This window comes from Seriola lalandi, unplaced genomic scaffold (genome assembly GCF_002814215.2).
Source record: "Seriola lalandi dorsalis isolate HSWRI2012SDOR001 ecotype SW California unplaced genomic scaffold, Sedor1 jcf7180002054582, whole genome shotgun sequence".
NCBI lineage: Eukaryota > Metazoa > Chordata > Actinopteri > Carangiformes > Carangidae > Seriola > Seriola lalandi.
Genome location: NW_019525135.1, coordinates 2,241,719 through 2,250,695, shown reverse-complemented (window position 1 = coordinate 2,250,695; position 8,977 = coordinate 2,241,719). Strand labels below are relative to the sequence as shown.

Below are 8,977 nucleotides of genomic sequence, written 5' to 3'. Positions count from 1 at the left end.
TTCTGATTTTCTTGAAGCTTTCCGTATCCATGTCTTCACAACAATTGCTCCAGCTCCTTCTTACCCTCATCCAGCAACGACAACCAGTTACTGCTCCACCAGCAGCAACTACTACAGCTGCACCTACAACAACTACAGCAGCCTCTACTACAGCTGCACCTACCACTGCCGCATAACCAACTGCTGCCACAAAAACATATAATCAGCAATTTAACCAGAGATCAATAAGTGAAAGAAATTTTGACATCTATGCTATTTTGTGTCAGTTTGTCATGTTTTACTGAAAACTCATAATTCCAGTTCAAGTAAACATGTGGATCAAAATCACTTTACTCTCTGTATTATTTGCTGAATAAAATGATAAATGGAAAAAATGAAGACTGGATATGTTTTTTTTTTTTTTAGAAATATTCATGAAACCTTTCTCTCATCTTGAATATTAAAAAAGTTGCAACACTTTGTTTTAAGTTCCTGACAGCTGATTGGGTGACTGAGGGGTGAAAATATCTTTGAAAAGTGCACCTGGACGGATGGAGAACCACTGCAAAATTCTGCACCAGACGTTTGGCTAATAATTATTTAATCTTAACATTTTTTATTCAAAGTAAGACTTTTTTCTGAGGACTATGTTCACTCTTTGAAATAATGCACACTGCAATTGTGTGAGGAAGGATTGGTTTTATTATTATTATTATTATTATTATTATTATTATTATCATCATTATTATCATTATTATTATTGTTTTAGGTTTTTTAGACCTTGTGTGTAGTTGTATTTATTGAATGATTTATACTTTGTGTGCATTGATTTTTTAATTGCATGTTTTTATATATTTTATTTCTGCGAGTATGTTTTTTTTTATCTTGGACTTTTATTTTCTTATCCCAACCTAACCGTTGTGACTTCCTGCCCTGATAGACTAATTGTTGATTACCTGCACCTGCGGGCGGATTTTTAGGGAGACAGGAACTGAGGAACAGAGAGAGCTCGCGGAAAGGGGAGCGGGTGCCAGACCAGTTCCAGACGAAAGCAAGGTCGGTTGTAAAGATAAAAGGTGACCCAGTGGCCCAAGGAGGATCGACGACGGCGGTAGCGACCTAGCAGAGGAAGCCGCCCCCAGCGCTGTCCTCTATTGAGTCTGGTTCGACCCCCCTCCCATCTACAATCTCCAATAACGATCAAGTCCCTGCGTCCTATGATCTGCAGCTAAGCGCGCGCGCGTGCGTGCGTGCGTGTGTGTGTGTTTCAAATCGTCTAGCTTTTAGTTAGTTTTATGAAGGCCTGGCCTCTTTATTTTAAACCTGTGTAATATATTGGTAATGCTTTTTCTTAGTCTGTGCTTCCTTGGTTGCCAGATCCTCTGCCCTGGCACCTGACTTTTAGAACTTGGTTTTATTGTGGGTTTATTTATTTTTTAAGCATACCCACATCCCTCACACAATCACCAGCTGATCATGACTCCTCCTTTTGCCCTACAAAGAACTGATACTTCTCTCAGCTGCTGCTTTTGATATTGTGCTTCAGTGTTGTGCTCCTCCATCCCTGTAATTATTTCAAACCAACAATAACAATCTTCAGATCTGCCTGTGAGTAGCATGCTTTGTAAAGACCCCCTCTGATGAAAATCAAGTTTTAAACCTTGTTAACATGTCCATATTGTGTTTCTTATATAATACAAGACATATCATGAGTGAAATAAACAGTCAACAGCATTACTGTATATATATTTCCACCTTGGAAATTCAGCGAACAAAATGGATTCAGACAACCAGGGATTCATACATCATATAACCTACTGAACAGATCCCGTCAACTTGCGGGGACGGAGGGCGGGCAAAATAAACCTGAAAACTTGACAGTGCAGAGAGCGAGAGTTTGCATTAGTACAGCCACTCATACAATCTACCTATCTATCTACTGTGTCAACAGCTGCCAGTTACTAGCTAACAAATGACTTTGCTAACCGTTCTGATTTCTTCTAGTTGCTGAATTTGGTTACAACAGACTCAAAAACTCCCTAGTCTGACTGAGGATCAAATGTGGCTGAGTCTTTCTGATGTTTTCTCCTCTAACCATCTTGATTCTCTTCTCTTTCACCTATCAACCTAGTGCAAGCAGCAGTTGTGGGTTGTTTATTTATTTTCACCTTTCATGTGGAAAAACCATGTTGAGCTAGATATTAGTATTTAGTATTTTTACATAGTTAAAAACATGTTTGGGGAGAAACTTTACAGTTGAAGTCAGAAGTTTCCATAGACTTTGTTAGTATTTGGTAGCATTTCCTTGTTTAACTTGTGTCAAATGTTTCATGTAGCCTTCCACAAGCTTCTCACAATAAGTTGCAGGAATCTTGGTTTGTTCCTCCAGATAGAGCTGGAGTAACTGAGTCAGGTTTGTAGCCCTCCTTGTGTGCACAAATGTTCAATTCAGGGCTTTGTAATGGTCACTCCAATACCTTGACTTTTTTGTCCTTAAGCTATTTTGCCACAACTTTGGAAGTATGCTTGGAGTCATTGTCCATCTGGAAAACCAATTGCGACCAAGCTTTAACTCCCTGGCTGATGATTCGAGATACTGCTATAATATATCCACATAATTTTCTTTCCTTGTGATGCCCCCGTGTTTCCTGGTTGGGATCGTATTGTTCAGCTTGCAAGGCTGGCTCTGGGTAACAGTAAATACAAATAATTGGACCCTGAAAACATCCCCTGATCTTTGCAGTATATAAATTTACTGTTCATAGTTGTTTGAGTGACTTAAACCAGGGTAGCCTCCAATTTCCTAAAAGGAGGAAGCAGACAGGAATACGTGCTTCACTGGGTGTTGCCTGTTACCAGCCTAAGCCACTAAGTTACTTGATTTATAATCGTAAGACCAGGTATTATTTGCGTTTGGCATCTGTTCACCAATTTATCAAGTGGAAGATTTCCTAATACTTTCAATTTCCCAACAATGCTGTGCTGTTTATGTAAATGACACGACATCTGCTCCTGGACCTGTATATAAGGAAAGCTGAGCATTCAGAACAACACTACAACAACCTCCTCGACCATCTGCGAGACAGTCTGCTAAAGTTGTGAAGACTTGACGGTAATTATATCATTATTAATTAACTTGATTATAATTATTTATAATAATAAATGTCTTTGATGTATTTTGATGTATTAATTGTTTTCAACAGGTGTGATCACTGAAACCATGCTGAAGGTAGCACTTGTGCTTGGATGCCTCCTGAGCCTCATTCTGGCCAATCCTGTACGTGAAACATTTTTATATTCAACAGCAGTTTATCCTTTATTTTAACAGTATTACTATTATGTAATTGTATAGGTCTGTGGATCAGGTGGTAGAGCAGGTGGTCCGCTGATCTCGGAGTCGGTGGTTTGATCCTCATCTCCTCAAACCAGGAGTCAGGAAGATTTAGGAAAAATGTGCTGAATGCAATGTGCAGATCATGCAGCAGGATGATCCACTGTGGTGACCTTTAACAGGGAGCAGCCGACAGGGGGAGAGGAAGACTAGTACTGTATAGTATAACGCTGTCAAGGTCAAACTTGTAAATTTTGGAATTTCCTACAGATGGACATGGAACACCAACGAGTTGCCCGCTCAGGCTCTGAGTCCAATGAGGTGAGTGTCTTCTCCAGAATTAAACATTCAACACACCTGACTGTGTGTTACTGTAAAATCCTCTGCTGTATAACTGACGATGAATATTTCTGATTTTCTTGAAGCATTCCTCAAACATGTTTCCTACGCAACAGTTGTTCCAGCTGCTCCTTAACCTCCTCCAGCAGCCATCACCTGTTACTGCTCCACCGGCAGCAGCTGCCGCTAATACCAAATAAAATCAGCAGTCTAACCAGAGATGAATGAGTAAATGAAACTTTGACATCAATGCTATTTTGTGTCAGTAAACATGTGTATCAAGATCACTCTACTCTCTGTAATATTTGCTGAATAAAAATCATAAATGGAAAAGATGTGGACTAAATGTTTTTTTTCTTAAAATCCAGTTTCATACACATTAATGAAACCTCTGTCTTTTTTAATATTAAAAAAGTGGCAGCACTTTATGTTAAGTTACTTTGATTAGCAGTATACAAATAATTGATAACTGGTTTATAACACAGTATGTGGTTGTAAGCAGCTATAAGCACATTATAATTGTTTTAGTACAAATATATCAGCAACATATACATTTTTCTATGAAAGCATATTTTATATTAATACAACTGTGTTTATATTGTTATTCACTATTTATACCCCAGCCTCAACATTTAGGTACCTATAATGGAGTAATGGTCGTTAATGAATATTAGTTATATCTGCTTATGAACACATCATAGTGTGTTAAAAATAATTTGCTAAATATCCATATACTGACCATAAATGCTGAACAGAGGGACTTAAAGCTTATTTCCTAAGGGTCTCAAAGTCTGAACATGTAGTTGCTGGTGTGGTCACATAAAATATACTGTGGTGGTGTTAGAGAAACAAACCCTTTAATAACAACATGGTTTAAACACCAGAATTAAAATATATCATTAGTTGTTCACAAAAATGTTTTCAACAACCAGTATGAATGTTTTCTGAAATGTATTTGCTGTTTTTGCTGTTGGGGCAAAAAATATATGGTCTTCTGTGACCACACCACCACCGAACAACTCTTCAGACAGCTGGCACCACACAGGGTTCAAGCACAGACAACAATTGCCATAGCAACCCCACTTCAGGAAAAATATATTTGACCAATATGCAGTGTCACAGAAACAACTCAGCTATGTATCTGACCCTGTGAGATTCTGCATGGAAACTCAATGAGCAGACGCCCAAAGAAACATCATGTGTTGTTGAATATGTCATCCTCCAGATGTGTGTTGGTTCTGTTTGATCTCATGGATTCGTGCTGCTTATGAAAGTCAGATATACACTTTTTTTCTCTCAGGCACTTTGTAGGAGTTCAAAACACAGAGAAATTTCAAATAAACATTCATGCTTTGATGCTGTCTGGGTAACACAGTGATGACTGAATCCATCTCTCACATAGTATAATGAAATCTTTTGCACGGTCAAATTCGTTTTAAAAGCGGGACAGCAGCTGTTTCTGGTGTTGCACTGAAATTTGTTTCCCATACAATTAGGTGTCCTCTAGTGATGCATCTTCACCATGATTTCACACCAGGCTTGAAAACACCATAATAAGATTTTTTTTATAGGTTATTAAACAAAGGAAAGTGTCAGTTTGCCTGATAGAAAATTGAAGGCTGCACATCGTTACATTTGTCATGCAGGTTAATTAGTCATTTTTTCTAGTAATAGGCATATTTTATATTACCGGGAGCAAGAGGCCCTTGGGATAAATGCAAAAAAAACAAATGAAAACTGTTGACATCATATACATAATTTTATACAAATTATTCATCAGTTTAATGTGATTTAACACATCTTTAGATTTTGGCTTTCCGCAATTATGTCAAATCAACTTGTGTGAGTTACAATCATGATTGTAAAGACAATTAAAAATTCTTTGCATCATCATTATATGTCACACATTATATGATGCTGTGTGCGGGCAGCATTACTAAAACCTTGTCAGGAAACGACATCCATTACTTGGCAACCTAATGGCAACCTAATTGACACATGAAAGTATCTGAGCAGTGACGGTTAGATTGTCCTCTGTTTTTGCTGTGATTTGGTTCCAAAGGGAAATGTGAAATGAAACGTTACAAAAATTTTATAATTTATTGAACATTTTACTTCACCTTCCTTTTTTTTTTAAACACACATTGCTTGGTATAATCCTGAGATAAATCATGGAAAGAAGCTTTTACCATATTTAGGATGTAAACCAAGTTCCTGTCTGATCCTTAGTATATTATATATTATAATAAAGACCACAATCTTTTCCTAACCTTAAACATCAGGTGCAATAATCATGCTTTTGTTGCTGCAAGCAGATATTGCAGTGCAAGAGTGGATATTGTTGTGGTCACTAGATTGACTGCTACAAGGAAGAAATGCTTGGTCATTTAATGTTTTTCACAGATGTCCTGTATAAACATTTTTTAACTTAGCACATACATTAATTCGAAACCATAATTCAGGCAGTGTTGCATTTTGCTCTTAGTATATTTGCTGTTATAGATCATATGAATAATAATGTCTAGGAGGAAGGACTGACTGCGAGGCATGAAATCTTATACCACAACAAATACTTTAATAGTTAATACTTTAATAACTTTAATGACACTGTACTTGAACAATCGCTCCTCTTTGTTAATATATCAAAGTTTTCAAGCCACTGCTGGTCTCCACACCCATCATTGGGAAATAAAAGCTTTTTAAATCTCTAGATAGAGATCTGTGTCTAGATGACACACTGCTGTAGAGGACATACATGAGGTCCACCATGAGTAAACAAGATGATTACAGTATTTCGAAAGGATTGAGCAAGTATTGCTTTGCAAGGAGGAAACGTAGCTCCGGGCAACAGGTATTACAGCTTCGCAAGTACAGAGCTTAAACAAAAACACATCAGTCTTCGCTGAATTCAACAGCAAATATTTGAAAATCTTTTCTGAATATACTTGTATTGTGTTATAGCATGTTGGTGTTCTGGATATTACAGGATTCAAATACCGTAATCTTTAAACAAAGGTAAGGGGAGTGCGTGTGTGTGTGTCTGTGTGTGTGTGATCAGTTGGGTTTACTCTTTAATTCAGTTCATCGTGTGATGGAAAGGACTTAAAGTCTATCAGGATTATAAACAGGATGTGGACCTTAATGTTACAAAAACACAGCACTAGTTGGGTAATGAAATTGTGTTCACGCCTATTTTGGTTTTGTCTCCGGAGGCTGCCATAAGACCGACTGCATCTGAGATGAAGCAACACACCTTTAACGTGTGAGACCAATGTGGGTCTGTTTAAAAAGCCAATGGAGTTTCATAAAGGGACCAGCTTGAAGGTAGAGAACAAGCGCCTGATATTTAATTCTTTTTATTAAGCTGTGTACACTCGTACTCTGCTGTGCCACGCAGGCAGCTTTAACTTCCAAGGGATTTGAATTGCAGTTTGAAGTGCAAGATGAAATTTTTTCTTCTGATGATTTTCTACTTGATCAATTCCCCTCTAGCTGTAAGTACAAAAAAAATATCAATACCTACTTTTTTTCATGCTGTAATTTGTGACTTTTCTGATTTTCAGCTATTTTAAAAAACAAACCAGTATTTGACTTGATTTTTTTTCAGAATTGTCATCGTTATCATAGCAGTGATTCAGACAGTGATGAGGTAAGAATGAATTCTCATCACTATAGCAGTGAGTCTGACAGTGATGAGGTAAGACTCAAATTAATCCTATCATTTATCATTGATAGTTAGAATATAGCAAAACAACATTTTTCTTTAATGTTTAAATATTTTATTGTGTTTATTTGCTGCAGGGAGGCAATCGTTACCCGTGGTTTCGGCCCAAGCCACTTCCTCCCTGGTTTACCTTCCCTCTCTGGCCTCTGTTCCCTGGTCTGCGGCCGCGGCCGCGACCTGCTACTGTCCCACCTCCACCTCCACCTCCCCCAGCACCAAAACCAAACCCAACCACAACCCCAAGCCCAACCCCAGGCACACAGCCCCCCCAGACTACAGTTGTTTCTACCACCGAGAGCCCACGAGGAGACAGCGGGTGAACTGTGCTGATCTGAGAGCAGGAAAAGCTGATTGAATAACTTTACTTTCATTCTCCATCAACAGAAAGGTTACTCACTGATATAGAAATGTATATTGTGTCTCTGTGTTGTTTGCATCTGCATGTGTTTTAAGTCATTTGTGATTTTGAGGCCATGTTTGAACCAGATTTTATTGAATTATACAAAAAATATAGATACATTTGTTTGCATGTTTTCACACATCAGTATTGGTTCAGCAAGTTTTCCACATTCTCATGTATCTCTGGTGACTGCTGTCATGTTTATCACTTTTCATATCATTTTAACAGCATAATGTCTTGTTTAACTTTTTTTTTTAATCATATCATACCACAGACCATGCAAAAATGTAAAGAATTTAATGAAAAATTGTGATTTATAAGATATAAAGTAGAGACAGGCATTTAGTCAAGGTGTAATTATGAGTTTTATAGGAGGCTGGTGTTGGCGACAGCTGTGTGAGGATGCTGATGACACACCGCTGTAATATCCACTCAGTGGGTGCGCTCATCACCCTACCAGGATCAACACAGCTTAAGAGAGGGATGAGTGCTGAGCCTGTAATACCCGACTCTCTGCTTCATCAGTGAAGTCTGTTGGACTGTATTTTTTAAATCATGACTCAGCCCCTTTTTGTATTCACCACACTGCTCTGTCGACGCTTTTATTCACGGAGGCTTTGAAAAAAATAAGTACAACTGCATTCACATAATTGACACAATAATATACTGCTGTTTCTTAATATGCAACCGAATCACAGTCCTTTCATGTGTTATGTTTGTGCCCAAACAGGGGGGTTTTGCACAGCTACTCTTTATGAATGTAATCAAGTTTGTTTCTCGACGTCAATTTAACTTTGTTAAATAATGTCAGACAACAGACAGAGGCTTGGATACTTTTGAATCATGCACTGAATAATGCCTTTTGATTTTAACTCGATGATTTTGAGAGTGTGGGGGATTTGAGAAATAAATTTCAATTTGAAACAAGACTGTTGTTGGGGTGATATTTTTGTGGTAAAATGAAAATGTATCATGGATCACGGTGTTTGGAGACACACCAATACATGTCTTCAGTGTCATGTGTTGCCTTGCTGAAAAAATACTATAATAATAAGTATTATTCATTATATACCATTAATATTGTTTAATACCAGAGCTGTTAAGTCTTTTGAACCAAGTGTGTGGAGGTTTTATCCCACTCCAACTACAATAATCATTTTATATGCAGTCTGTGCAAAACCAGGTTGTTTCATCACTCACATCA

The 8,977-nt window shown here is 37.8% G+C and overlaps 1 long non-coding RNA gene across 2 annotated transcripts; it reads left to right on the top strand.

Annotated features, from left to right (window-relative positions):
• Positions 1-6,516: 6,516 nt before the first annotated feature.
• On the top strand, positions 6,517-8,700 carry LOC111664088 (uncharacterized). Of its 2 annotated transcripts, none has more exons than XR_002761423.2 (4): positions 6,517-6,664; positions 6,862-7,143; positions 7,257-7,298; positions 7,451-8,700. It is a non-coding gene; the product is annotated as an uncharacterized LOC111664088 (long non-coding RNA). The 2 variants fall into 2 exon arrangements; XR_002761424.2 differs by having other exon boundaries at positions 7,257-7,346.
• Positions 8,701-8,977: the final 277 nt, after the last annotated feature.